This window comes from Micropterus salmoides, unplaced genomic scaffold (genome assembly GCF_014851395.1).
Source record: "Micropterus salmoides isolate LMB-PRFRI ecotype aquatic unplaced genomic scaffold, ASM1485139v1 Ms_hic_scaffold_8, whole genome shotgun sequence".
NCBI classification, from domain to species: Eukaryota; Metazoa; Chordata; class Actinopteri; order Centrarchiformes; family Centrarchidae; genus Micropterus; species Micropterus salmoides.
In genome coordinates this window covers 25568993-25596272 of record NW_024044570.1, presented here as the reverse complement: position 1 = coordinate 25596272, position 27280 = coordinate 25568993, and positions in this window count along the sequence as shown.

Here is a 27280-nt window from a genome sequence, read left to right as displayed (position 1 = left end):
CTGCTGTATGGTTCTACAAGTGGATGGACGAAAAACTTTCAGGTTGATAACAAATTAGGATTGCCACCTTCAATACAGAAAAATTAGGGACGCCTGTCGCAGCGGGCCACTCCCCTCGGGGGCCCGGCAAACACAGACCCGATGATGTGCCAGTGGTGGTATATCATAACTTAAAACATGTTTTCAGGAAAGTATTAAGATTGATACTAATGGACAATAAGCTATGTGCTATTGAAATCAGTGTGAACAGATGCACTCAGTCATATACAGCTATGACAATGATAAACATAGGCCAACAATGTGTGACAGTGAGACCACAAAAAAATATGTGAACTGTAATTTAATAACTTATTAAATCAACATGTCCATAACTTAACTATAAATAGGCTAAAACAAATGCTTTGATACGAGTCGATTATAAAGACTTTTGCAAAGAATTTTCCATGACCAATATGAACATCAGTGGACCAGACGTGGTAGGCCTTGCGTGCAGTACTGGAGCATCTTATTAAATTAATGCTTGTGTGTCTGAGTGTATACCTCAACCTTAAAAAACAAATAATACCATAATGAAAGGATGTGATTAATTTACATTGTAACAATATTTCTTAACAAATAGACAGCATATGAAATCCAGCATGATCAATCAGAAAATTTGTACATTTTATTATGTCATTACACTGCCTCGGCATGCTGTCACACGTCTGACAGGCCACCGTGCACCACACAGAACACTGGCTTTGGTTTGGCTTGACACTCATCAAGTAGCCTAGGCAATTTGATTTCTCCCACTCTCATCGTCGTCTGTACTTTTGCATCCGCTTTAATTTCAGAGGAAAAGGGGGGTTTCTCAAGCTTCCGCCTCGGTTATTTAAACTCGAGTCCCTGCCAAGAGACCCGCCCTTATCTGACTCTGACTGGCCCTGAATCTGATGGTATTAATCAAACCAACAATGGCAGCGAGTATTACGCAATCAGGGGCAGAAAAGGACAAGTCTTCACAGATGCGGGTGGGATGATTTGCAAGGGATGCTGCATTAAAGACAACTCGTAAATACAGGACGAACTGCTATTTAGTTCTCAAATACGAGACGATTCCGTATTTTAAGGGACGGGTGGCAACCCTAAATAGAAAGTAACACAGGCGAACAACTTGCATTACTTGTATAGAGTTCCTGAGAAATAGGCAGAAATTATGTGTCAAATGACATGATCATTAAAATTACACAACCCGTCTGCAATCTTGGCTTTTTTGGATTTGGCAATTGGTTCAGAAAGAGGACCTCTGACGGGATACTTGTGGCAATTGTTCTCCTGTGGAACCAAGTGACTTGGCATATCCTTTAACGCTATGGGAACGGACGGACCCGGTACCGGGGACGTAATTGATTTTCGCTGTTCTAGCTGTTTTCCTTCCAAAAACTGTGGCGCTTTGTGCCCACAGAGATCGTCTGGCGGGCCTTTATCTTGGTGAGGTCGGCTGCGGTCTTAAGTTTTGTTTGTGTCACAGGTATGAGAGCAGAAGAGTGTAATTTGGCGGAGGCGATCTTTATCGGTCTCTGCTGGCGACCCATAGGAGCTACACAGACATGCAGGATATGCCTGAAATCGTCTCGTCGAGACCACAGACTGTATATAAAAATGGATGTAGTGTCCGTGACGTCACCCATTGGTTTGTGAAGAGCCATTTTGAAGCTCAAAATTAGCGGAGCTGGCCGGCGCCATCTTGGCAGGGCGTCACCGGTCACTCCAAGATAACCAAAGAGCTGAGGTGAAGTGTTGCTGAAACCCCTCCCACCTAGCTCGACGTGACCGAGTTAGCTCATGCTAAGGAGCTAATTCTACATGCTACTCTGCGGTGCTGTACGGTGGAGGTTGGAACCTGCGGCCGGTTGATACCAGTTTACCGACATTACCAGCTACAGTCAAGGTAAGACCGGAGAATATTAAAATAACTCACATATCTGTTATTGACATTATAGTTAACAAGGTTTTAAATGCTTTTTAATATATAAATGTGGTAACGTTATTTTGCAACACTAAAGTTGGATTTTGTTGAGACCAACGTTAACAGTTAACGATAACTATGAATCAGTTATTAATTACCTTAGGTTTACTTAACGTTACAGCTCAAACGAACAATTTCAAGCAAATCAATTTACATACCGTCGGTTATGAGTCGTTTATTTGGCAGGCACCTCAGTATGTTACTTGTAATAAACGTAATAAGCTAGTGGTAGAGTCCTCAGTTACATGATGGAAGCTTTATATCTTGTAAAATGTTAGCTATGGCTGCTATCACGTTAATTAATTCCCCTAACCGCTATTTTGAGTAACGGGCTGTGTGGGATTATTGTCTGGAATAGGACATTTGTGAGAGAAAGGTACTTTTTATATTTGTCACAAGATTCTTGTTGAGGTTCTGATGCCTCCACATCTGCTACTCAAAGCTTAAACTTTGAGTCTAAAATAATGTTGCTAGTCTTGGCTACTGGACATTTGACAGCTGATATAAAATTGTCTGTCTTAAAAGGACAACATAAAAACGTTTAAAGAATCTCCCTTGTTCCATTTTCTCCCACGTATGTGACATAATAGTGCTGTCAACATTAAAACACTGAGGCATCTTTTAGAGGACCATCTCAAAAAATTTGAATACTGAGGAAAAGTTCATTGTGAGCATCAGAACCAGACTGAGAGAGTTAATTAGCTGATTAGAGAGCTCTTCTCCAGTGATTTCTGTATAATGTTTTTATTCTAAAATGTTTATTCATTTTGAGATAGTGGAGTTTTTATTTCCATGAGCTGTAAACCGTAATCATCAAGATGAAAGCAAAAAGGGTTTGAAATGCTTCACTTTGTGTAATGAATCTAGAATATGTCGAAGATTCACCACACTATTCTATTTATTAAAGAATCATCTGTATTTACTTTATATTTTTTATCACCTGAAGAATTTATTACACATTTTCCTCCCAGAGTCACACTGTGGATCAGATGTCCCACCTGTTGCCAGAGAGCTGCAGAGACCTGGAGTCCTCATTGTGCTGATGGGGTGGACTGACGTGGAAAGGCGTTCTCTCCGGTTCTCTCCTTCTGTTTACTTTGACTTTTAAATATTGTCCATATTTGTATCATAGATCCATTTAAAAAAAAGATATGGTTTATGGTTCACATAAATTCTATATACTGTATATTAGCACTCCCTGTCTTTACTACTTACTGAAAAGCTAATCGTATACCACAGATATAACATGAAACATTAAAGCTGAACTCTTGCTAAAGAACATCAGTCTAGTATAAGTTAAAAAATGAAATTTTACTTTCTACCTTATACTTTAAGATAAATAAGGAGCCATACACCCGGTACCCATATACTGTATAACAGAGCCTGAAGTACCTGGTTTAAGGACCATGGTATCCCTGTTCTTAATTGGCCAGCAAACTCGCCTGACCTTAACCCTATAGAAAATCTATTGGGTATTGTGAAGAGGAAGATGCCATACGCCAGACCCAACAATGCAGAAGAGCTGAAAGCCACTATCAGAGCAACCTGGGCTCTCATAACACCTGAGCAGTGCCACAGACTGTTCGAATCCATGCCACGCCGCATTGCTGCAGTAATTCAGGCAAAAGGAGCCCCAACTAAGTATTGAGTGCTGTACATGCTCATACTTTTCATGTTCATACTTTTCAGTTGGCCAACATTTCTAAAAATCTTTTTTTGTATTGGTCTTAAGTAATATTCTAATTTTCGGAGATACTTAATTTGGGATTTTCATTTGTTGTCAGTTTTAATCATCACAATTAAAGGCAGGGTAGGTAAGTTTGAGAAACTAGCAAGAAACTGCAGATTTTTGAAAGTATCCAACAGAGAAACTCCCACCCCTCCCTTCTGGTCTCCTTTCAAAGTCATGCCCCCAAAACACGTGAACGCGCTTACCGACTCAGCTGGAGGACGAGGACAGTGTGACGAGCGGAGAGCAGTGCGATGCAGCGGCTCACATCAGGGGTAAGAAAACATTTAACTTAATCGTTGTGAAAATGAATAACTAACCCGGTTGTTAGTATTCACTATCAAACTAGCATGTTAATATTGGATAGGTTTAAAAAGACTGACTTTGATTCAGTAACGAGTTGGCTAGCTAACTGTTAGCATCAGGTAGCTGTGCTAACAGATGCGGTAACATTGGGCAAAGCTAAAAACAGGCTGATACACATTTCCCCGTTTCCATCAGATACACTACACAACGTGTATTTCGTGTTAGACTCATTTTTTAAATAAAACATTGAAAATGATAAATGCCTTTTCTTTACACTTAAAGCATAAACAATCAAGCAACTACATTTATGTCTTATGTCTCCAATAATGATATTAAAATGTGGTATAACACTTGTTTATTAAAATACTACTAAAACTACAACCTTTATCACAAATAGATCATTTTTAAACATCATTAAAAATAAGTAAATACAGGAAGAAAGACAAGGAGTGTCCGGAGGTGTCCTGACTGATTATGCTTTTATATTTTGCTACATCTAGCAACACAGTTGGGGCAGGGACACCTGACTGAACCCCGTGTTGACAGGGATCATCAGGTCTCCTGGTTCTGCTTCTAGGCATCTCCTCAGTAGTAGACAACCAGAGAAGGAGGAGGAGGAGGAGGAGGAGGATGGCACTCTGTAGGTCTGCAATGTAACTGTAGTCCTTCTCCACCTTCAATCCACTTCCTGGACTTTTTGTTGTACACCTTGCTGTACCTGATAATACAGAAAGGAGGATCAGCTTAGTGAAAAGTTTGTAATACCTTACATTGTTCTCTTATAGAGCAATTGGCATTTCCACATAAAATGCAATCAAAACAATAAATCAGCACCATTTATCTGTATTCCTCATACTGTTTAATATTTTTTGATTCATCACTTATAAATGTATTGACTAAAATGCACAAGTACTCATACTGTAACATACTGAACTGTGTCATCAGCTTTTCTCCTGGCTGGACTGGGGACATGGTGGTTGTAATCCAGGCCAGCATGGTCCGATCAGTGTATACTGGTGATAAGCACAGGGTGTTGGAAGACTCCAATTCTGCAGGTGACCTGAGGGCACAGAAGAAATAAAACATACAGGACTTTTTACTTCTTGCAAAATAAGTAATGGCATAACAGCACCAGTTACAGTAAAAGGTTTTCACACAGTAGGTTTAGCTACGAACAATGTCAACTATATTATAGGTAGCTTATATACCAGAAACACAGATACTTGGGGACCTTTAGCCATCATTGTTTACGTATACTAACGTTGACATGTCTTTCTCATAACTACAAACACACAGCTACATCACCACATTTGTAAAAGTAACATACAGTCAAACATCAACTGCAGACACGAGATAATCACAGATTAGATACAAGGTAAAGATAACTAAAGTTAGGTGTAAACATAGTATAACAATAAACCTATATGGTGATTAACTAAACCAGCGCAGTCTACACTTACATTGTCTTACCTAATGTTAGCGTCGGAAAACACAGCTTGCGCTTCTGTTTCCAGCTCACCTACAGCTAGATATAATTCATCGTCTCTACTCTGGCTCCTACACCAGTCTGCACTCGTAGCTACTGTTAGCTCTATGCGTAGGTGGCTACATTTGCTAGCGATGAAAGTAACAAAATTACCATCAAATGATAAAAGTCAGGTTACCTGTCCAGCAGAAACAAAGCCACCACGCCGTGTCAGCCCCTTGGTGTTCCTCAGTTGTCACTATCGCTGAAAAGCCATGCAGATATTACCTCTGGTCTGACCGCTTCTCGTCAGGTCTGAGCGAGCTGACCGGGTGCGCGCACGGGGGCAGCTCCTGTAGCAGAACGGCTGGTAGCCATGGCAGCGAGGGAGAGTGACAGTCAGCCAGCCAATCATTGCATTCGGTCCGAATGAAACAAGTGGCTGTGTTTACTGCAGCCCTGAGAGGACTACAGACAATTGATTTTTATACTCTCTTTTTCAGTGCACCTAACTTTTTAATATGCATTGGTGTATATAGACAGTTTCAACAAACATGACAAAAAGTGTTTTAGAAGCAAATTGCCTACCCTGCCTTTAAATGAAATAAACATTTGAAATATATCAGTCTGTGTGTAATGAATGAATATAATATCCAAGTTTCACTTTTTGAATGGAATTACTGAAATAAATCTTTTTGATGATATTCTAATTATACGACCAGCACCAGAAAATTTTCTTTTTGTACTTTCACTTTCAGTTCTCTCAATTCAATTTCAATCCACAAGATTCACTTTTAAGGTCACAGACAGGTCAAGTTCCTTGAGGAAGAGCAATCGAGTGCAGATGCACAGAGCGCCTTTTCGGCCAATCAGCACGTTTGTTTTGACCATTTCCTGTTTTCCACACCGGCAGCCTGTTGCCCCAGCTGTGTGGAAGTTATCTTCTAAAGCCCACACTAGAGGTTAAGTAACTACTAGTTTGATTGTAACTAAATCAGCTACTAATGTGGGTTGCAGCACAATTACTTTGGCAGCCCTTCACTAGTTTAATTTAGGTGTAAAGTCATAACTATGGCAAGTAGCCGTGTGCATTAGCTTTCTGGCTAGGTAGCCACTTGGCATCTTAGCACATCATAGTAAGCTAGATCGATATTGAAATATCATATTTTGGTGTAGCTAAATGACATGCAATTAATGAAATTATTCTGAAGGGCAGAAAAACGGCAGTTTTACCATTAGTGAGTGTATAATTCTGTGACAGCTCTACACCTACCTTGTGGCATGTGTAACTATTAGTTTTTATGTAAGTTATGTTGTGCAACTGTTTTTATTTCAGTAATGCATAAATCACATTAGTAATAATTTGAATGACACTTTTTTAAGTATAGCCCTTTAATCCCCAGCTGGTCCAGTCCAGCTGCTGGATGTGGCCATCAGATCAGACTGTGGTTGTAGCGGACAGCTTTCAGGTGTAAACATGTAAAACTCTAAGAATGTAAAAAAAGAGAGCACTGCTGTATTTTCTACACGTGTGATAGTAAAGTCATATCAAACTTCTATTCAGCCATGTTTCGCACATGCGCACTTAAATCATCTCAGTGAGCTACACATCTATCATGCAGAGACTACTTAAATATTGGGTGGGGGCTGTGGTGTGACCATTTAAAGCTTGAACATGGATCCATAAATTCAATAACAAACAAATGTTCTTACAAGCTGATAATTGTTGAAAACAATTTGACTAGGTTGTGAATTTGAAGGTTATCAAGGCAACTGTTAACAATTAAACATGGGAGATAAAGGGAAGTAATAAAAACAGAATAATGGATGAAGAAGGAGATGCTGGAGTATTTAATGCCATAGTCTATACATTTTATAGTACACTTGTGTGTTTAAAATTATATTATTTTCTACATATTGTCACAAGGTGGATTGGCTGCTGTTTTTATACAGAGCCATGCACAAGAGCCGTTATCTGCTTTTTCCTGAACAGCACTCTGTCCCAGGTCAAAAAGAAGTGCACTTAAAGGCACTGAAAATGTACTAGAAATTCACATAGTATGCTTATTGTACATTCATACTCCAACTACAAGTATGTTAAAAATATATTCTCCTGAGCTTTAACATACTTCTCAAAAGTATACTTTGAATAAATTGGTAATAAATAGATACTTAATTAAACTTTTAATAAATATGCTTAAATATAACCATATTTTTCACAACATTTTATATTTATTAAAATATATTTATTTAACTCTTAGTAAATACTATTTAGGTGTACTTTGTGAAAGTACATTGTTAAACAATTTCACTATTAGTGGATTAAAAATATATTTATGCCAAATATGCTTCATTGTGTAGGCTACTGCAAAATATTGTAATTATTTATGTAATTACCACATGTTTCAGCCTGATTTCCAGAAGTATGATTTTTAAAACATATTTCTTAATATTAAAATATATTTTTCAAAAGCATATTATTTCATATATTTTTTTACTTTCTTTCTTTTAATTTTTTTTAATCAGGTAAATAGCTAGTTGAGATCAGAGACCTCTTTCATAAGGGTAACATGGCCTAGAAGAAAGCTGCACATGTTGTTAACTTAACAAACAACAACATATAGATATAAGCATACTTTAAATCATAATGTAGTTACACTTATTTCTGTTTGTAAACAGTAAACACGTGTACACAGGGTTGAAGTGTGCCCTCCCGCCCAATCAGAATCAAGGTTTTCAAAGCGATGACCCAATCACACAGCGTGAAAGTCCGCTTCACGAAAGTTAACGGTTTACTGACGTTGAGAGGAAGCTTTTTTTGTCCAGAAATCATTTTGTTTCTCAGGTTTCCTTTGTTTTACTTTATAAAACTCGGACTTGGCGAAGGTGGACACTTCAGACATAATAAGAAAAGAACACAGAAGAGAAGAATATGCGGTCAGCTCCCTGCAGAAGTTAAATGTGAAAAGAGCTAAAGAGGCGTGCCTGACAAGTACAAGCAGGAGAGGACAGACGCAGAGGCAAAAACTGTCTTTCTTGGTAAGTTTATTGTTGTTAGCAAGACAACACAATTGTGTAAGTTAACTAAAGTTGAGCTCACTCTGGGTTTGAAGATATTGTCCTTGCTGGATAGCTCTGGTGTGCATTAGCTAATGCTAGCATGCGTTAGTTAGCATTTTAATAGCTTCATAATCGAGACAGTAACTTTGTCTGTCTTATAAACAGTGTTGGGAATAACGGCTTACAAAAGTAACGCAATTAACGTTACAGTAATGTATTGCTTTTTGCTGTAAGACAGTTTTTAATGTTAATATATGTAATATACAATCTCATTAACCCTGTTGCTGGAATTTGATGCATGAGATTTCAACAAGGCAGGCCTGTGAACGTGTGTATGAGCCCTCAATTCTGTTTTTGCACTGTTAAAATGACCAGTGAGTCTTTATCAGAGTAATAAATGTTACTAATATGTTACTGTCTGTGTGCTAAAGAATAGGTTCACATTTTTATAGTGTACCTTAATACTCAGATGTCCATGTTTACAGGAAGTTAAGTTAAAATCGGACCCACGTGAATCATAGAGCTCTGTAATAAAAAACAAGGGGTGGCGAAGGCGCAGTGGATTAGAAACTTGTCTTTGATTCCTACTGCAACACATCCACCAAATAAGTTATTGTCATGGGTCCTACTTTACCATCCATATGCTATCCATAGTAGTAGATTCTGCTCAGTCCTGCTCTGGAACCCTACAACCGGCACCTCCTCATCCCCTTTTCTCCCCAACCACACTAATAATTGGTGACTCCATAACCAGAAACATCCGTTTCTTTAACGCTACCACTCACTGCTTCCCCGGTGCCACCACGGCTGACATCCATAAATAAAATACTGGTCAACTTTATGTACATTTGTATGGTCATAGATCCTGTATTAAACTTTTACAAGTTGAACCTACCCTTTTCTAAGTTAAACCAACTTAATACTAAACCCAGAGTTGCAATTTCCTGCCTTAGTGCAAGAAAAGTAAATAAAGAATAATAATAAGGATTTGCTGATAAGAATAGAATTACAGTGTTTATAATGATACGCAAATGAAGAACTAAACTAGGTGGAGGTACTGGCCTAACTGAATATTTATTATCTCTTCTATTTATCTCATTTGCAACTGCGTTTCTTTTCTTTTACAGCATCCTGGAATCGTTGCCTCACTCAGATGGCTTAGAGGCCACGAAAACCTCAAAGGACCAGCTGGACCCTCACAAGCTCAATGTGCTCATAGGTATGTCTGGCTCCTGCACACGGTCACTGTTTTTGCTTTCAGTACAAAGTACAAAAACAGGGTCAGACTAAATAAGCAAATATTCTTGTGAAAAAATAATTATATTTAAAATGTTGTTATGCATTAATTGGCTACTTTTGTACTTCACAAATTGACTGCTGTGTTAATGTGAAATGACATGTAGACAGAACAGTTGTTAAGCAAGTCTGAATCTTTGTGTTATTTGTTGTACCTGTTTAATAACATTTTATCATATACAGCTGCTTGGTTGAATGTACAGTAGTGTTTATTTAATGTTTTTGATCATGTTGTAATGAAAGAACTGAGCATTAACTGGGAGGGGTGGAAAACCATTTCACCTGAATGTAAACAGTTAGCATTATCAGAACAGTTAGACATGATGTCATATTGTATTTCAGCAACTTTAAACAAAATAAACAAATAGGAGAATGGTTGTTAATTAATTAGAGGTAATATTGCTTTGATGAATACAACAAACAAAATACTTTGACAAATACAATAAACAAAATATTTCCTTTTCCCTTCCACAGATGCTGTGTGATAAAGCAGTATCCAAATCCCATAGTTTCTGCAGTCGCAGAAAATGCAACGAGTCCTACTCAAAAATAACCGACCCTCCACTCCAAGGATAAGGATTGTGACATTTTTCAGTTTCAGTTTGGTTCCAGCATTTGTACTGTATGCTTGTGATGGAGTACCTTCACTACAGTTGGAGTAAGCGCTTGGACTGCCGTACCAAGGAGCCTGGCTCTTTGGCTTTGCTGTCAAAGTTGCATGTGTGGTACCCTGTAGACCTGTGTTTGAATCTGGGTAGGGTGACTGCTCTCGCCTTTGGCTGTATATGGTGTCAGAAGCGGGATGGCTTGCAGTGAGGTCATCTGAGCCGTGCCCAGTGTCTGAACCGTATGAGGGACCCCCATGGGTAACATTAATGATGGGATGTGTACAGTGTACTTTTCAGTAATACTGGTCATATTTTATCATTTTACTGATTTTATTTTATATGAAGGTGTTTTGGTCAAGATGTGATACATGCTGCTGTACCTTTTAATGTATAGGAATTTATTTTTGTAATGTACACAAAATTAAGTTTCTTAGTTGTCTGTATGTGTATGTGTTGATGTCTGTAGCTACATGTCGGAAGCTCCGTCTTAAACCTGACTCTTATCCAGTTTTAATCCACACTTTTACATTACATTTTTAAATCATTTTATTGAACTTAAGTTTTTAACTTAAGTTTTATGTGGGTTAAAGATTTTAGTCATCCGACATGGATTTTAAGCTAGATGACCGTAAAAACGCTATCAATGCTACTGACCATAACAAAGCTCCGGTGACTAGCGTTATGCTAGGCGAGATAACTCTGCCCCTTGAGGACTGCATACTCCTTAAGAAAGCAAACAAAAAGATTGCTGACCTTAGGGAAGACATCTGACGACTTTCAGAGGAACTCAAAGAGAAAGATTCCCTGCTGACTGGCTTTATGGATGTGGCTTCAGTACAAGCCAAACAGATTGTTTCTCTTAGCGCAACCGCTAACATCCAGGACAGCGTGCTATGGGACCCCTCTACCCTTCCAAGGCTTTCATCCTGCTCGACTCCGAAGCATCAGTCAACCTGGGCTGAAGTGGTGGTCCGTGGCTGCAAAAGAGGCTCGGACGGGGCTGCCTGTCCTCCGCACATCGGCCTCTCCAACCGCTATGCAGCCCTGTCTAACGACACTCCGGTCCATCCAACGGATGCACCTGCGGCTTTGAGTCTCACTGACACGGATCCCTTTTGGCGGACAGTACCTGCTGACACTGTTGCATCTCCTCCACCGGCTATATCTCCTGCACTGGCGGCAAACAGTGATCGGCTGGGCCGTCATCCCAATCAAAAACTTCCATTTCCCGACGTTGGATCCTGAAGGAGGCTGTTACAGGTCTGTTACTGCTACTCCAACACAACACTCGGCAGCTCACACACTCCATCCTCAGTCCGCACGCAGTGTGGAAGTAGATTCTGCTCAGTCCTGCTCTGGAACCCTACAACCGGCACCTCCTCATCCCCTTTTCTCCCCAACCACACTAATAATTGGTGACTCCATAACCAGAAACATCCGTTTCTTTAACGCTACCACTCACTGCTTCCCTGGTGCCACCACGGCTGACATTTTAAAAAAACTCCAGGACCTAATGCCGTAGCTCCCGTCCTCCATCACAAGAGTGAAAGTCCATGTGGGAACAAATGACACAGCTCTTCAGCAGTCTGAGCTGACAAAATCAGATTTTAACCGTCTTTTTAACTTTTTCGCAGTATGGAAAGTCCGTTTTTATCTCTGGTCCCATTCCCACAGTTGGTTCAGTAGACTCCTTGGCCTCCACAACTGGCTCCAGTCCGCCTGCAGGGCTCACGGTGTGCGTTATGTCGACTTTAATATTTTCTGGCAAAGATTGTCTCTTTTTAACAGACGGACTTCACCCAAACAAACTCAGAAATGTCTGCTTACATACAGCATGTGCGGTTTTCCACACATGACTTACATGAATGACTAATCATTCATGCAGCACACCTGGACACACCACCGGTCACTGAACATAACTCTGCCTCACTGCCACAAACAACTGTCTCCACCTGCTGGCATGTAAAGCCGTCTGCTCCCAGTGCTGTTCCAAAGACTTCTATTCCTGTCATCATCACGCATAGACCAGTAAACCGAAATGTACACATCCCACACAGAAATCATAGTAATCTTATAAGGATTAGGACAACTGCACCAACTCCAGCACCCAAAACAAACGCATTTAAAATGGCTCTGTTCAATGTGAGATCACTGTCAAGTAAGACTTTTATCTTAAATTATTTTATCTTGTCTGCAAATCTAGATTTTATGTTTTTAACTGAATCATGGTTGCAAATGAATGACTGTAGCCAGCTAGCTGAACTGTGTCCGCCTCAGTATGATTGTTTTAGTCAACTGAGGGTCAGTGGTCGTGGTGGTAGGCTAATGAGCGTGTATAAGAAAAGTACGCTGTGATGAATTTAACTCCTTTGAAGTTCTCACTCTTAAACTTGGAAGGCTGCAACCTATCATATTTGTTATAATTTATCACCCCCCAAAACCGCCTGGAGGATTTTTACCAGAACTTCCTGAATTTTTATCTACTCTGGTTTTAAATTATGACTTTGTGGCGATTTTAATATTATAATATAATGTTAATGCAACTGACTTTTTAAATATGGCCACTTCTTTTAACTTCAAACAACATGTCAAAGGGCAAACACATAACCGTGGTCATACATTGGACTTGGTTTTTACCCTGGGTGTCAGCATTTCCTCTGTGGAATTAGTGGACATGACCATATCTGACCACAGATGTATTGTTTTTAGCTGCTATTCGCCTGTTACTCATGCCGCCTCACCAAGCTCTGTGTGTTCTCGCATCTTTAATGAACAAAGTGTTTCAGAGTTTTGCACATTCTTTCAGAGCCAAAGCCAACACCTGTCTGATTCCAACACCAACAATCTGGTCGATCACTTCAATCATATCTGCTTGTTGTCATTAAATATTACTGCTCCTCTAAAGGTTAGGCTTTTAGTAGTAAGCAACCCTGGATAAATGACAGCATTCGCAGCCTATAAAGGGAATGCAGGAAAGCAGAGCACAGATGGAAAAAATCCAGTCTCCAAGTTCATTACCTCAGTCTGAAGGATTTATTAATTAACTACAATAACATGGTTAAGGATGCGAGAACACACTATTTTCCTGAACTCATTACTACACATAAACATATAATCCCAGGTTTCTGTTTAAGACTGTGGATCAGCTGGTAAACCCAACCCCTCCTTGTGCTTCAGCTGGAAGAAATGATGACTCTGAATTGTTTTTATCTTATTTTACCAATAAGGTGGTGTCAATCAGAGCCTCTATTACCCCCGCGGCCTCTTACTCAGAGTTTTAACCAGTTTTATCCCATCGACTTGTCTAAGCTTTTAAAAACAGTATCACTAATGAGAGTGTCCTCCAGCCCACTTGATGTAATACCTACAAATTTTTTACTGAAAGTAATGGATTCTGTTGGGCCCCATTTGATCTCTGTTTTCAACAGCTCCCTATCTACTGGTTGTGTCCCTGATTATTTTAAAACATCTTGCGTGAACCCACTTTTAAAGAAACCTGGTTAAGATCCCTCCCTCCAACATAATTTTAGACCAATTTCAAAACTGCCTTTTATTGCAAAGATTTTAGAAAGAATTGTGTCCAAACAGCTGCTCACTGTACTGGATAATAACAAATTATTTGAAAAGTTTCAATCTGGTTTTAGGAAGTACCACAGCACTGAGACTGCCCTGCTTAAAGTCACCAATGACTTTTTAATGTCTGCTGATGAAGGTATGTGCTCAGTCCTGGTACTCCTGGACCTTAGCGCTGCTTTTGACACCATTGATCACAACATCATGTTAGACAGACTGAGGCACTGGGTGGGGATCTCTGGTACTGCCCTAGAATGGTTTTCATCCTACCTGTCAAATAGGAAGTTTTGCGTGTCTGTAAACAACTATGTCTCTTCGTTCTGTCCAGTTAAATATGGTGTTCCTCAGGGGTCAGTTGTTGTGAATTATTTTGGAGCATTATAGCCTAAATTGTTATCATTAATTACTGCGAGCAATGGAGGTCTACATTGTCATCATTTAAAGTGTTATTTTATAGTGTAAAGTTAGGATCACAGTGTGAAAACTCTATAGTTCTGAGTGTGTGTGCTCCTTTCTGTATCTAACTGCCCAGGCTCAGCAGTAGCACATGTGTGTGTGTGAGCAAGTTCGTGTGCTTTGGGAGAAAAGGGAGGAAGCACAGTAAGATAGCATCAAAAACACTTGCAAAGGAAAATACAGACGCAGATTTTGTAAAAATTGTATTACAAAACATACATCAATATAGTCCATCACAGTAAGAATGTCCTGTTTCTAGCACAGAGCACAAACAACACCAGTTTATTTCACAAAGTCAGGTTATGGAAGAAATGGAATGATCAAGCGGAGTGCCTGCAAAGGACACAGAGAGGAGGAGCAGGCAGTCAGGGAATTTCCCAGATTCAGGTGCAGTGGGAAAGAGAGCCAAGAGATGATGTGAAGCCAAGAAACAGAGCTATAAAAGGAGGTCCAGAAGGAGGTGAAAGTCAGTCGTTACATGGTTTTCATGTCGACTCGGGTCTCTGTTCTGGCAACAGGGGCTCTATTTTGCGCTGATCTCTGACACACTCCGGTGGAACTTTTGTATTCTAATTGGTGTCTGTTTTTGTTGATAATAAAAATGTTGGTAAAGGTTCAAGCTTTCTTATCTGGCCCAAGTCTTGAATTTTTACACAACATTACGGTCTTAGGACCCATTTTGTTTTCCTTGTATCTGCTTCCCCTTGGACATATTATCCATAAACATGGTATTTCTTTTCATATTTATGCTGAAGACACACAAATGTACTTGCCTGTCAGATCCACAGACCCTGGAATGCTGAGTTCACTTAACAACTGCCTTTGTGATGTTAAAAAATGGATGTCAAATAATTTCCTCCAGCTAAACTCAGACAAAACAGAAATCCTGGTCATTGGGTCCCAGCATATGGCAAAACAATAACAACAAATACTGCCATCTGCTGGTTTGCTAGTAAATCACATTAAGCCTGTTGCAAAGAACCTTGGTGTTTGGTTTGATAGTAATTTAAATTTAGAGCAGCACACCACAAAGCTTGTTCAATCATGTTTTTATCAACTTAGAAATATAGCAAAAATTTGATCTATGTTAACTTTTAAGGACACCGAGACCATTTTACATGCCTTCATCTCATCATGCCTGGATTATTGCAACAGCCTTTTCACTTGTTTAACCCAAAAATCTATTGATCGACTCTAGACTGTCCAGAACTCAGCTGCCAGGCTTTTAACCAGAACAAAGAAATATGACCACATTACTCCTATTTTAGCTTCATTACACTGGCTCCCAGTATGTTTTAAAATTGACTTTAAAATTTTATTGATCACTTTTAAAGCTCTTCATGGCCTCTCGCCTTGTTATATTTCTGACCTTTTAGTCCCATACACAGCACGTACCTTGAGATCCTCGGGAAGAGGTCTGTTGTCTCTTCCAGAGTCTCGACTGAAAACTAAAGGGGACAGAGCGTTTGCTGTCAGGGCCCCGAGGCTCTGGAACAGCCTGCCCGAGTAAATCAGGTCGGCTGAGTCAGTGAACTCTTTTAAGTCCCTTCTTAAAACATACTTTTATAGGAGAGCCTTTCCCGATCTTATTTGACTTTATTTTATCCATTTTATTTTATTCTATTTGACTTGATTTTATATTTATCTTCAACGTGTATTTTAGTCTTTTCAATGTTTTCTTGCTTTTATCTTGTATTGTTTTTGTATTATTGTCTTTTGGGTATTATTGTCTTTACACTTGTTAAACCACTTTGTAACTTGTTTTTGAAAAGTGCTCTACTAATAAAGATTATTATTATATTATTATTATGTGTTGTAAAATACATTTTTACTGATTTTTATTAATATGCTAAAAGGGCATTTTGCAAGGTATTTTTAATGCATTAATAATGCATTATTCTCATACTGAATGGTTTCATAAAGCAGCTTCCCAAGATATTAATAGTGGCTCTTGGAGTATACTAGTAATAAATTACTAATAAGCTGAAATGCTAATAAAAATGTTCAGGGAACACATTAATGTGAAGTTTAAAATATATTTAAACTGTTCTTCAAGTATAGCACTAAAGGGTATTTTAAGTTAAATTCAAAGAACTGTAGTTCAATTACAGTAAAGGTACTTAAAGTAGGTCATTTTAACACAACTAAGAATATTGAAATATATTGCAATTATCTTAAAGTTGACTTTCTAAAATGACTTTACATACTTTAAGTTGTTCCAAAATAACACATTTAATATACACTTATATTACAATTAAAATGTGAAAAGTGCATCCAAAAAAAGTGCTACTTAAGTATATTTATTTTTCACCTGGGGTGGCAAAGCTATAAATATTTTTACATAACTATCCCATTTATTTATGTAATTTAATAATAATAATAATAATAATAATAATAATAATAATAATGTTTTAACTAGGAAGTCACATTGAGGTTAAAACCTCTTTTACAAGTGAGACCTAGTCAAGACAGGGTCAGATAGCAGGATTTAACAGATAAACAGGCAACAATGAGAACCAATCACAACAACATCATTAAGTACAACAGAAAGACACAGCACAACAAATCTCAACAACAACATTAGGTATAACATAATACCCTACCTAGTACTGTTCACAAAGAAACAACAATATTAGGGCATATATTTTTTAAGGAATTAAGTGGTTATAGAATTGGCAAAGCAGCTACAGTTAGCAGTGACCACCTCCTTTAATTTATGTTTAAAATCATCTAGAGAAATGAGGGATTTAAGTTTGAGCTTGGTCTGCACATCATTCCAAGATCAAGGTCCATTATAGAACAGGCTCAACTTTCCAGCCTCTGTTCTGATAGCAGGCGCTTTGAACTGTACCCAGTTATATGACCTGAGATTATAACTGCTTTGTAAAGTTAAAAATGCCTTGTTTAAATAAATTGGAAGTTTACTTAACATTATCTGATATAATTAAAAGGTACCAATGTTCAAGCCTGCGCAAGTGAAGGGATGACCATCTTACCAGTCTGTATAATATACAATGATGTAAAACTAGAGTTAGTGACATATCTGGGAGATGAATGATAAAAGCGGTCAAGTTTGGACAAGATAGACAGAGAGGCAAACCGTGTCCCCATAATCAATCTGTAACAGAAATAGGCCAGCACCTAAGCGTTTTCATGAAGCCATGGAGAAACAGGACTTTAACCTATACAGAAAACCCAATGTGAATTTTAATTTCTTTGCAACATAATCAACATGGTATTTAAAATTTAGGTTTTTGTCCAACCAAACTCCCAGATATTTGTAATTATCAACAGACTGGTTACAGACTCCATCCAGGGTTGTGATGGACAGGGGTGGTACCTTTGTTCGCTCAGTGGCAAAAATCATAACTTTAGTTTTGTGTGAATTTAAAAGCAACTTCAAATCTGATAGAGCATGTTGCAGGGTATCAAAATCTGCCTGCAGATTTGAAAAGTGCCCTCTGTTGTGAGAGTACAGGAGTACAGAACTGTGTCATCTGCATACAGATGATACTCACAGAATTTATACTAATCACAAATATTATTAATCTAAAAAGTTGAAAAAGTAAGAGTCCCAAAACTGATCCTTGTGGAACATCCTTTGTAACAAGGACTGGATTGGACATGTCGTTGCCATGTTTTATCATTTGTGAACGATTGGTCAGGTAACTCTGGAACCATTTAGCTGCTTTGCATCCAATGCCAGCTCTCAGCAGGGAATTAACAAGTAATGGATGGTCCACAGTATCAAAAGCCTTCGTATGGTCTATGAACAAAGATACACAGGTAAATTTGTTATCTATAGCCTCTTTGAAGTCATCCATGACTTTTAAACTGGCGGTTACTGTACTATGCCCTAACAGGAAACCGGATTGCATTTCATTAAAAATGTTATGCGAGTCCAAATGTGATTTAAGTGTGATTTTTGAAAGACCAAACCATTTTTATTACCTTAGAATGAGACATTTCTACATAACCGCGGGCACCCCCTTCCATGGACGTCGCCACGTTGCATCATCATGTTTCTACAGTAGCTGAAAACGGATAAACAGCGCTACTTCTGGTAGAATTCAGACAGTGCATACACCCATCACTATGTTGAATATGTCTGTTAGAAGAAGAAGTAGTAGTAATAATATACTGCAAGGTCAGCAGATAACTTTTGCATCAGAGAAATATTTTCAACTATTAGATCGTGGATGAGAATATAAGCCATAATAGTGAAATATTGAAACAGAAATGCTGTTTGGTTAGCTTGGTTGGCAAAGCACAGGGCCCATTACCCTGGGGTTGGTGGTTGTAACCCACCTAGTGACAGTTTTTTTTTTCTCTCTTCAACAAACGGATTCTGCAGCGAATGTTTCTGACATTAGAGCATGTGCTGCACTGTTTTTGCTTCAGTGTTTGATCCACATCCATCAATCTAAGGACGCTTTTGCAATTCCCCAGTGTCTCCAGGCAGAGGATATTTAGGGTAATCACGTTTTCTGCCGGCTCTTCCAAAGGTGTGTCAAACAGGCTACAGACTCTTTTATTGTCGTTCAGAATTTTTAAAAGCTCCAATACTGCATTGCATTAAACAAGCTTCTCGCGCTTTTATTTTGTAGGAAAAACCACTAAAGAGGAAGGGATTATGTGAATAACTGTTGCTGTCATGACTGAGATCTATTTCAGCACTGCTATCAAAAACTCATCATTTATTTATTTATTTATATTTTTTGCTGCTATCAAAGCACTATAATCTTGGGCCAGATAATATTGATGGTGGGCAGTTTTGGCAATGGTCCATAATCACAGAGAGAATTAATTTGTTTCCCTTGTCAATGTTTGTATAAACTTTAATTAATGTATGGTTTATAATGGACTGTGGTGCAGAAACAGTGCTTCATACTCTTGGCTTACATTTTTCATGTTGTCTGTCAGTTGCCAAGTCACAATAACACATGGTTTTACTGAATAATTAAGTAAATATAATTTCTTAATAAAACTTAAATAAAAGAACCCTCATTTCTTGACTGGCTACTCTCTGCTGTCTCAGAAGAGTCACCTTTTGTGCTGTGTCAGACACCGTAGCTGTCCTATACTCTTTGAAAGGTTAGGGGGCAGTGGTAGACTGGATGGATGGTTGCAATTCACAACCTCACCACTGGATGCCACTAAATCTTACACACTGAACCTTTAAGTTGATTAACAGAAAAATTACAAATATTAATTTTCATAATCAATCACAAATTTGTCAAGCGAAAAGGTGAGGGCTTCCTGCTTTTCTCTGTTTTATATAATTGTAAATTGTATATCTTTGGACAAACAAGGTAGCTATATGAAGATGTATACTATAGTTCTGGTAACATGTGATGACTATTTTGTCATTTTATACACAATTAAACCATTAATTCAAAACGTAATTGATAGTCAGTCAATGATGAAAATAGTCCTAAGAAAATTTCTCCTAATAGCTTTACAGATGTTTTTCTTGTAATGTGGATGGCAAGAGTGTCTCTGGGCGTCACATGACCTGACTCCCATTTGTCCTTGTGCCTGAAGTCCCTTCTTCCGCTCAAGATCGGCAATAATTCCTCTGTACGCCCCTACATATCACTGACACCACTTATTGCTGTGAAACTAGGCCAGAGTAACTTCAAATGTTTGCCTTGGCAGCCCAGCTTTCTGTGGTATTGGTAAAGAGAACCGATGGATGCATTCCGTCACTCTGCATCGCCAAGTTCTGGTAAGAATGTGGAGTGGCTCTTTTTCATTTCTGCATGACCAGGCAGCCCTCTCATCATAGTCCACAGATCAGGCTGTGTCGATCATGTTTTGGCGGTGATGCAGGAGCAGAAGCAGGTGAGCTGATGATGAGAGGAGTGGCACACTTTACTGAGTAATAAGCCCGGCCCAACTCCTCCCAATTCATGTAATTGAGTGATATGCTTGTCTACACCACAATGATTGTTGTCAATAGTCTCTATATCTCATAGGCTGACTCACCATCCCCAGTTGTACACCCGATTAATCAAGGACAGGCTGATTGAACAGAAGGGCTGAACCATCGGGTGGGGAATGTAATTGCAATTTCTCTGCCAGATATTGCAATTACAATTCAATTTGTGATTTAAACAAAAAGTTTAGTTAAAGTTCAATAGTCACTGTGTAATAGATAAAACACATCAGGAGCATTACTGTGAGTATTTGATGTGGCACCTTTTACAGACTCCTGATTGTATATCAACGATAAACACAGTTAAAACAGACAAAAAAATAAACAATTTGACTCCATAGCCTAGTTAACCATGGTAGAAGCACAAAAATCAAGGACAGCCCAACAAATTCACAAAATCTGAACAAGTCAGCAAAATCAGGCAGGCAAAACTTTTTTACTCTGAAATGCTTGTTCACAGACAGCTGTTATTGATAGTAGAAGCAAACAAAATGACAAACTAACACCACGTCAACAACGTGGGGCAGGCTAAACTGTCTCTAACAGCTGTAATCAAATTAATATATCTTCTTACTTGTTTGTCATGAATGTGTTGTAAAAGAAATCACCGAACAGGGCTTAATATAACTCATGCAGCCTTTTGTCCCTCAAGCTGATCAATCACATATAACACTCCTGTCTCTGAAGAGGTATAATTAGGCAGAATAATTGTAAACACATGTGCAGATGGACAAGGTTATGTAGGACCGATAAAACCATCTAATGAGGTCGCTTCTGCTTCCAATTGTTCATATAGTGGTTGTCATTCCTGATTAGATTACTTAATTAATTAGTCATTAACAAGTCTTTTTCCATTTATCTGAGGTGGAGTAGGTTATACCGCTTTGTAGCCTTGACTTGATCTTTTACTTGTTATAACAACGTGTAATCGTTTCTTTTTATAATAACATACAAACGTGTTTTATGGAGAAAAGGTTTGTGACAACAATTAACTGATCTGTTTTTTTGTTGTTGTTTTAGTAATTTACGCTCCTCCCCCACCTTTGTAGGTTTGCAGTCTAGGGAAAGTGCGTGCAATACTTGACATGCACCCATAAATGATCCAGGAAAAGTACTTTGCATGAGTTCTGGTATGGAGGCGTTCTCTGTTTCCCCTGGGTCTTTTTCTATTTCTCTGTCTGTGGCCTCCTCACAACAGGCAGAAATGAGAGAATAGTGACATCTTGGTACAAGAACTGCTAAAATTACTGAACCTCATTACACAAAAAAAGTACCAACAGAATTTCTTAAAGTGGGTCTTTAAACTAAACTGTGGTCAACATAATAGTCTGAACATAACAAACCTGACCTGAATGACACAAAAGGAGGGGTACATAGGCTAGCCTACACCAAACACAAAGGAGAGAAATCTTAACTTACTACAATTAAAAAGACCCCAAATAAACCCAAAAACCAACCATAAGAAAATACTAACAAACATTACTGAAACCCAATATTAATCTAAATCTGTGTATGCCTTGTTCTTTGATTATTTCGTTTCAAAACTGAATCAGAAAAAAACAAAAAACAAGTTGTTTTTTGGTGTTTCCATTTTAAAACCAAAATGGAAAAATATTGGTTTAATGTGTCCGATTAGTGTGGCTTTGTGTGTTACACTTGATAAACCTGCAGCAGATACACTTGGGCGATGGCGGTGCCTGATTAAATGTAATTAAGATGAGCTTGAACATCAACATAGGTGGGTTTTTAGTTGGAAAAACAGGAGGCTCGCCGTTCAGTTTGTAACTCACTAGCAACTGGGACAGGAACTCTTTGTGAGATGGAAGAATTTAGAAAGTTGCGCGGTGCTGTAGAGAGCTTCCACCTGCAGTAGGCTAACACATGGATTCGGCTATGTTTAAAATCAGGAGCATCGGACTTCATCCAGCCAGAGGGAATGACCACTGACCGTCCAGTGCGCTGGTTCCACTGGCAACACAACCCATAGTAGGTCTTCCTATGGTGGCAGATGACTCAGCAGCAGCAGCATCTGAAGAAACAAAGAATAGGAACAAGTTTCTTAACAATTCTAATAAAATTAACACTAATATTAACCAAAATGTGTGCACTCACATTGGAAATTTTAGCATAATTTGTGAAAAGAATAAACATATAAAAAGAAATAGTTTTTGTGGTTATTTGTGGAAAACAAAGCTATTACCACCACTTTAGGTGTTGGCGGTTGATAGGCCCGTCACACTGCTCTTCTGATGCCTTGCACTAACTGTAAAATGATGATGATGTGCGACTGGGACATGCTGTCTCAATTTGGGTACTTCCTTTAGTATACTAACATGCAGTACACTGCGTACGCTATGTACTTACTTGCTTAGGGCGTTAAAAGGGTAGTGTTGTTTTAAATCAAACACTGCTGTTGTGCACTAACTGGAAATGACTATCACTAATACTCCTCAGCACAGAGGCGGCCTGCAGAGCTCCAAACTAATAGTCAGTCAATCTGGTTTATTGCCAAGTTCAAACTTACAAGTAATTTGCTTTGGTATATTGCTACATACAAGAATTATATAAAATCAAATCAAAAGAAAGCAAGTATTGTAACCACAACTGTACACTAACAATGTAATGTCTGATTTTTTAATAATAATCATCCATCCATCCATCCATCCATCTTCAACCGCTTACCCTGCGTACAGGGTCGCGGGGGGCTGGAGCCAATCCCAGCTGACATCAGGCGAAAGGCGTGGTACACCCTGGACAGGTCGCCAGGGCCGTGTTGTTGGTCCCGCCCCCTTCCGCTATGTAGCTAAAATGGTGGTCATTGAGGTGTCCGCCGTGCCACACTCAACTTTTTGGCCATTATGAGTGCACCATCCGGGTACTCACAGTGCACTACATTTTGCCGTACTTCTCAGTGTGAACACACTTATGCCCTCAAAATAGTAAGTGTAAGTATGGAAGTGCGCGAATTGAGACACAGCTACAGGCTCCTCTCTCGGCCTCAAAGGTGTCAGTGGCAGGCAGGTGAGAATATAAATCAAAATCAAAAAATCAAAGATTGTGAACAACAGGCATGGGTTCAGGCAGCCGCACAGGACTCAGATGACACACGGAATATACAAGACAATGCCCTGACAGAGATTGGATAGAAACACAAAAAAAGGAAATAAAAAGGCCTTATTGTCAACAGATAGCTATCATTTTACCAGTAGACTCCTAGTGAGTCATATTATTTTTCTAATGTTTCACTTGTCTATCACTTGATCACAAGGCCTTTCCAGATTGAGTGCTAGAGTGCTTCAAGTAAGACTTTTAATACCCCAATATGAGGTGAAATGCATGCTCTATTGGGTTACGGTCAGGTGATTTACTTGGCCAGTCTAAAACCTTCCACTTTATTTCCCTGATGAAGTCCTTTGTTTTGTTGGCAGTGTGCTTTGGGTCATTGTCCTGCTGCATGATAAACTTCCTCCCAATTAGTTTCAATGCATTTCTCCGTAAATTGGCAGACAAAATGTTTCTGTACACTTCTGAATTAATTCTGCTGCTACCATCATCAGTTACATCATCAATAAATATTAATGAGCCTGTTCCAGAAGCAGCAATGCACGCCCAAGCCATGACATTACCTTCCTTTCTTCTCCACACTTTGGCCTTTCCATCACTTTGGTAGAGATTAATTTGGTCTCATCAGTCCATAAGATTGTGTTGCAGAACTTTTGCTCTCTCTGTACGTCTTTGCAAATTTCAATCTGGCCTGATGTTTTGGGGGGTTTCTTCAAAGCTCTCACAATATTTCTGTCATCAACTACTGTTGTTTTCCTTGGCTGACCTGTTCGACGTCTGCTGCTCAGTACACCAGTAGTTTCTTTCTTTTTCAGGACATTCCAAATTGTTGTGCTTGCTATGCCCAGTGTTTGTTCAATGGCTCTGGTCGATTTTCCTTTTTTTATCAGCTTGACAATGGCTTGCTTTTCTCCCATAGACAGCTCTCTGGTCTTCATGTTGGTTTATCCTCTTTAACAGGAAATGCAGTCTTTATAGGTTTGAACCAAGGATGAAAACTTAGACTCAACCTAAAAGGCAACACCTGGGCAAGAAGAAACATCTGTCAGTCACATGTTCCAATAGTTTTACTCACTTGAAAAATGGGTGGGTTCAAACAAAGGCTGGTATGTCCTGAGTTGTTAAACACATCTAGATGTGAATACCAGGAAATGAGAGCTGAAATTCTGAACTCTTGTCTCATACTCATCTTTTGATCTTAAACCCAAATGTCTTCAGTGAACAACAAAAACAAAGGAATTTGCCTTACTGTTCCAATACTTTTGGAGAGGACTGTAGGTGTTTGAGTTGCTAGTTGATGCTCTGAAGCTGTTTTAAACTCAGTGCTGATCTACTGTCTACTGGTGCAACATTATTTACTTTACTTTTCTCTGTCCTCGTCTCTACAGATCTCCCAATCACAATGTATCAGTAAGTACACTGTTGTGCTGTTTCTTTGTTTTATTTTATGTACTATATTCTGGTTAATTTGTCTCTATATAGTTAAAGAAATATAGGTTCTCCCACAATGCCGTATTTTGTGTTAAATATAGGCTTGTTAATTACATTGCTCCTGTCAGATCTGTAATATTATTACAAAATATTTTTTTTGCAAAAATATTTCCTTCTTTTTTTAACCTTTGTGCTTATTTCTTCTATTGGTCTTGTTTGTCTTCCTGTTCTTCTATCTTTTAGGTCAATGTGACAGCACTCAGACAGAAAACTTAACAACAACAACAACAAGTATAACTTATGGAAATGATCCAAACTGCAACTTATCCATTGGGAACAATATCTCTGGAAACGGTTCGATAACTGGTTTGATTCCTGGAATAGTCTATCAAATCTTCATTAATTGTTCCAACTGCTGCACAAATACCACAACAAGTAAGTCTGTTTCCTTTGTTGAATCACTTATATCCAAGACCTACAACAAATGACTTTATACAATATAGTACCTACAGCATTGCTGCATTGATTGTAGTTTGTATGAATACAAACAAAAGGGGTCAGTATAAATAAACCACATCTCAAATACAAAGATTATAATACTAATAATGAGTGGTTCGGAGAGGAAAATATTCAATTCTTATTAATTATCCAACTTCTCTGTCACTCATAGAGCCTGAAGTAGTCAGGAATCTCACTGTCACTGGTTTTACAACATCCTCTGTGTCTCTGAGCTGGACTAAACCAGAGGGAATAAGCTCTTTCTATAGAGTACAATGGCCTAATGGCAGTGTAACTGAGACAGTAAATGTGACTGGAACATCTACAACCATAACTAACCTGACTGCTGGCGTTCATTGTAACATAACTGTCACTGCAGTGGCAGGTGATGGCAGTACGTACGGACAGAGTACCACTGTGTCCCAGTACACAAGTAAGTAAAAGTTTAAATGGGGCTCATACTGTCAGCTAGTCTGCTGAGGACACCTGGTGGAGAAGACTCTCTGCCATGATTTCAACTTTTACATCAGAGCTGTACTGTATGTGCTGGACCTGGGTTGTAGCTCTTGACATTGTTGATGGCTCATCTGCTTAGTGTTGTACAGATTCCATTTTTAAAAAAAAACAATAACAAAATCCCGACATCACTAACTGCTGCTCCCCTAGCTTCTCTTACTCATTGCTGCTTTTCTTTGTTTTTTGTTTCTACAACTTAAAAACATAACAACATTTGTTCAGACTAGATAAGGTATTCCAAGATCAGCTTCAGGTTTCCCAGATATTCTACAAACATAAATAGAAGAAGAAAAACAATAAACACAGACGAGATGTATCAACATTTTCTGTTTTAGGTCTTAAAAGTATCAAAGAAAAGCCTCTGCTTACCTCCCCTTGTGTCCCACACCTATTACCCCTTGGTCGTAGAGAGAGAGAAAAAACCCTGCCAAGACAAGCCAAACTTAAATGTCTTTTGTTTAATAATGTACATGTATATCCAGTTTTACAATACATAGCAGTTGTCTAATGCTGCTGAATTTATAAGTCTAGGACAATAAATTAAATAGATTTATGGAATACAGGATTAATAACTCTTTAACATGTCATAGAGTATGTCAGCAACTTAAGCCACAAGTACTCCCACATTGTATACATGTAAGTACTTAGTGCACAAAGGATTTTGTTCTTGGTGTTAGGTAAAGTCTTTGAATCAATTTAGGGTTAGGTTAGTGCAGTAATTAATTATTATTAATGCAGGAAGCCAGGGCCACATGATTCCAAACTCTTTGCAATTTACACACAAATCGTAGTTTTTTAAATCCACATTACACACAGTAAAGGCACCTACAGACTCATTTAATTTGTCAAACCCACACTTTACTGTTGAACGAAAGTCCTTAAATTCAGTAGGGGATGAAGAGACAAGGGTTGATTAGAGGGGACACCTGCATTGTGGTACATGCTGACGCATTAAAAAAAGGCACTGCTAGGCAAATTGAATGTTATTTTTCACTGTATATTTTATAAGATATATAACCAGTCTAAAGCCACAGAAACAGTTCACGTGTTTGCAACGCAACCTGTGAGTTACATCGACATCAAGCCTTATAAACCTGTGCATACTCAATATACAATTTACATGTACTGCATGTATTTAGGAAATATTTTGAGCACTAATGAAATGGTATTCCTTCTCCTGTTCAGTTCCCAACCCTCCTGGTCCCATCATGGTGGCATCTCAGACTGTGGAGTCCATCAACTTTACCTGGCCCTTTCCAGAGGACATGGACTATAATCAGTACAACTTCACTGTGTCCAGCTTTATGGGCTTGTTTTCAACTAAAAACAACTG